The sequence below is a fragment of the Ursus maritimus genome, unplaced genomic scaffold, assembly GCF_017311325.1.
Source record: "Ursus maritimus isolate PB19 unplaced genomic scaffold, ASM1731132v1 scaffold_5, whole genome shotgun sequence".
Lineage (NCBI taxonomy): Eukaryota > Metazoa > Chordata > Mammalia > Carnivora > Ursidae > Ursus > Ursus maritimus.
Genome location: NW_024426663.1, coordinates 31,152,763 through 31,157,091, shown reverse-complemented (window position 1 = coordinate 31,157,091; position 4,329 = coordinate 31,152,763). Strand labels below are relative to the sequence as shown.

Here is a 4,329-nt window from a genome sequence, read left to right as displayed (position 1 = left end):
TACCCACATAATAGGGTTGTAGGGAGATGAAATGAGTTAATATATCTAAAATACCTATCACACAACATCAAAAATATTAGTCTTTCAATTTGTACTAGCAACAGATATGAATAAAGGTACATTAGGATCCAGGTTGTAAAGGGTCTCCCCAATTTGGAGACCAAGTAATGAGATCTGGATGAGTTTTCAGGCTCCCTTTGTTAACTGGAGGATGAGGTATCTGGGTATTTTATTTGTTTGTTTGTTTCTGTATATAGAAATGTCATAACCTGGGTCTCACCTACCTACATGTTGGCAGAACCAGACTTCTACTTGTACAAACAATGAAGAAGAACCAGCAGTTTCTTTGGCACAAGCTATGCTTGTGTTCCTCCCCCCAGCCCTTTCTTTCCCATGATTATTATAAACAGAACAAATTCCTGCTAATGCATATGAATTCATACCTGGTTGAAATGGGTGTTTTTGAATTGAATTGCCACCTGGTGACTCCATACACTGTGATCGTTTCTGATGCACTTATCCCTTTGCTCTCCTGCTACTTGGCTCCATGTTGCTCTTCTTTGTCTTCTCTCTTTTAGGGGATAGATTTTCATAGAAAACCATTGGGTAAGACATCTCCATTCTTCTGTGAAGCTACGGAGGGAAAGAGACCAAACCTAGTCTGGATTTTATGAATTTAAAACTGGTTCTTTTCCCAAGCTTCCTAGAGAAGGGGAGAGGGGGAAAGTTGGAGAGAGTTTGACGATATGGAGGCCTTTCCACGGGCCCTAAATTTTGAACCTCTGCTCTAATAATCTTCCATCTTCTTTTAATCACCACCGTTTTAGATTTGGCCATTGTCGAGTTTAGCTTGGATTGTTTCTATAGTTGCATATCTTCATTTCTTCTTTCTACAATTCAGCCTTCACACTGCTGACAAATTATCTTCTTAAAATAACATTGCATTGCATAACTTCTTCCTCAAAAACCTTCCATGGTGTTATATAGCATGTGAAGCCCTCCTCAACTTGGAAGATCTAGGCTGGAGTCTTTAAATTGTCAATGTACTAGGTGTGCAACTTTAAGAAAGCTTTGGATCTTTTATGAGCCTAAGCCTCATTTTTTTTAAAGTTGAGAAAATGATAGAATCTACTAAAACTAAATCTAAGTCTGAACCTGAACCCGAATCAAGTTATCTACCTATGAAAATTATTCCCGCTTGAAGCTTGGGAGATATCTGTCTCGTTAGATTACATGTCCCAGTCTACTATGCAGTTAAGTGAGGCAGTAGAATATGTGTGGAAGTGAAATGTACCACTCCCTGAACTGGTTTTTAAGACTTTAGGTATGTTTTTTCAGAGCCTTCTCCTTCCCCCATGTGCTGAATGATCATGTGGAATAGAACTCCTTTGCCGGTTCTGTAATATTAAAAAAATGTTTTTTTTCCCTTTAAGTCACTGTATTTTGGGGTCAATCTGTTACAGCCATCACTCTAATGTCACGTCTAGGTGTATATAAATGAATATATGACGTTGGGAGGCAACGTATGTGAAAGTATTTGGAAATTTTTTTAAAGTGAGGCAAAATCACATAGGATCTAGATTCATAAGATTTGGTGTTTAACCTTTTCCAGGAAGTTGGCATGAAGCTAACGTGGCTCTCGGTACCTGTTGGGAACACTTACTATTCATGGCGGCAGGAGTTGAAACCCATGTCATTTTTGCTAGACCTGGGTTAGGGGACTGATTTGAAACCTGTTTCTTTTTCAGATCATCCCTGACTCATCTAAAAGAGCTTCTGTCTCCTTATCCTATAATTTGCTTAGCTGGAACTTTAAGGGAACTTTCCTCAACCTGGGAATCTTTAACACTGATGATTTGTCCTCGGATAGCAACTGTAATTTAGCCCATTACTGTGAGTTTATGGAGGAATAAATTAGATCTAGAGAGAAATAGATTTGTTTTTCTTGAACTGCAAATCTGGAGAGAGAAAGAGAAAGACAAGTCCAGAGGAAGGGAAAGGAATAGGGGTGGAGATGGGGAGATCTCAGAGTCAGAGCCCTTGCAGGGGACTCTATCTGGATAGAAGCCATAGTCTTCCTTATTTTTTCACCAGACTGCCAGACTCACAGATTTTCTTCCCTTCTTTTTTATCCCAGCTACTCCTCAGTTCAAATGTACCTGCCTTTGCCACAGCCCCTAAGGCTGGACTTTGTTTCTCCCTGTCACAGTTGGCTGACGTAATTATTTAATCTATCCAGAGAGAGGAACCAGCCTCCAGAGTGCTCCTCTCCCTGTGAGCTATGAATACTGGGCTTCTGGGAACAATGTTTTGTTTTTTTTTCAGTCAGATAAATGCCTTGATGGTGAAATTTGAGTTCCAGCAGGAAAGTGTGCAAAGAACATGGTGGATTATTTTGGGGTAAGAGGCTCATAGTGCATGTCCCCAAATAGAACTTCTGTAATTGGACCACACTGTCTACATAGAGTCCTCTGCACACTGAGAGCCAAAACCATGGATTCATAGAACACATTTAAGTGAGGCAGAGCAGAGGGAGAAATACTGTCCCTTAGCCAAGACAGAGACAGGGTGGTGGCAGGCATCATGGGCACTGAGTTCTACAGATGTGGCACCGTGGCAGTGCTGTGCAGGGGGCAAGTGTTTGCTATGGAGTTAAGAGCTTGTTCGGGATATTTTGATCCCCTGGATTCCACAGTTACATTTTCTTACCCGGCACTCCCTGGCCCTTTTTTTTTGCAGAAGCGAGTTCATTTCTTAGCTTCCTCATCAGGCTTCTGTTCTTCCTAATTATAAGGACTCATCCTGGACCCTCTCCATTAGCATCCTCTAGCCATGTAGAATCTTCCCTACCCTTAGCATTTCTTTCTCTGGGATAAAAACATCTAGGTCTAGCTGTGAGAGGCAGGATTAATTTGTTTTTTAGAGAACAAGTTTAGTGAGTCCCACTGCTGTTTTGAGTACTACACAGATGCTGTATTCTTGGGTCTTTAGGGCTTCTGAGATGGGTTTGCAGATCGGGGTAATTCAGCCCAGTGATAAGAATCTATGCAATTGGAGTTTAGGAAAGCACATGCAAAACCTACCAGAAGCCACCTCACTTATCAGCAGACTTCATGTGATTGTTTGGTAAAAGCTCTGCAGGTCTGCACAGGTCACCTCTCTCGGACTCTGGGACTGAACCTCGCGGAGCCAGACCTCCGCCCCCTGCAGTTCGGAGGTTGCAGCTGCAAGAGCCTGGCGGGGGGAAGGGGGCGGGTGTTGGCAGTGGCAGCACAAAAGCTCCTGCTCTTGCAGAACTCACAAGATCTCTCATAAAGAAGTTTGTAGTCAGAACTTGATGCTGCATTTTTATTCAGGATAGAAGCAGGAAGAGAAGAGTGTCATTTCCTAGAAACCCAGCCCTGGAGAAACGAGGAAAATTCTTTCAAGAATGGTCTCCCATTCAGAGTTGCGGAAGCTCTTCTGTTCAGCTGTGCAGTACGCTTTGATGTGGGTAGCGCAATCATCAGAGACGATGGAATTGGTAAGCTAGCCAAATTCTGTGGAGTTGAGGATGCTCTGTCAGAACTGACACAGCGAGCCGTGGGTGGGGCAGTGCCTTTCATGGCTGCCCTCACAGCACACTTAGCTCTCATCTAGCCCTCCAGGGAGCAGATGTGAAGGCTCATAGTAGAGCACCCCCTACACCTGACCGGGGCATAAGGGAGATAGTAAGCCGCCTGCAAGAGCGAAATGTTCAGGTTTCCCTCTTACCCGGTGACCTTAGGGGCATTGTAGAGCATGTTGCTTCAAAGCTCAGTATCCCATCAACCAACATATTTGCCAGTAGCTGAAATTCTACTTCGATGCGAATATGCAAGTGTTGATGAAATGCAGCCAACAGCCAAATCTGGTGGGAAAGGAAAAGTTCTTAAACTTGTGAAAGAAAAATTTCATTTTAAGTCAATAGTCATGATTAGTCATGGAGCCATAGTCATGGAGCCATAGACATGGAAGCCTGTCCTCCTGCTGATGTTTCCATTGGATTTGGAGGAAATGTGATCAGACAACAAGTAAAAAACAACTCGGAATGGTACATCACTGACTTTGTAGAGATTTTGGGAGAACTTGAAAAATAATATCAATTTCCATATAGTTCATTACAGCTTCAGGTTAATTTTTAAAAGTTATACAGTTTGAGGGATGCCTGGCGGGCTCAGTTGGTAGAGAATATGACTCTTGATCTCAGAGTCATGAGTTCAATCCCCATGTTGGGTGTGGGGCCTACTTAAAATAAAAGTTTTTTTTAAAAAGTTATGCAGTTTGATACTGTTTGCTTACAATTGCCTA

At 42.4% G+C, this 4,329-nt stretch overlaps 1 pseudogene; it reads left to right on the top strand.

The window, feature by feature from the left end:
* The first annotated feature begins 3,418 nt into the window (after window positions 1–3,418).
* On the top strand, window positions 3,419–4,118 carry LOC103663559 (annotated as a pseudogene).
* Window positions 4,119–4,329: the final 211 nt, after the last annotated feature.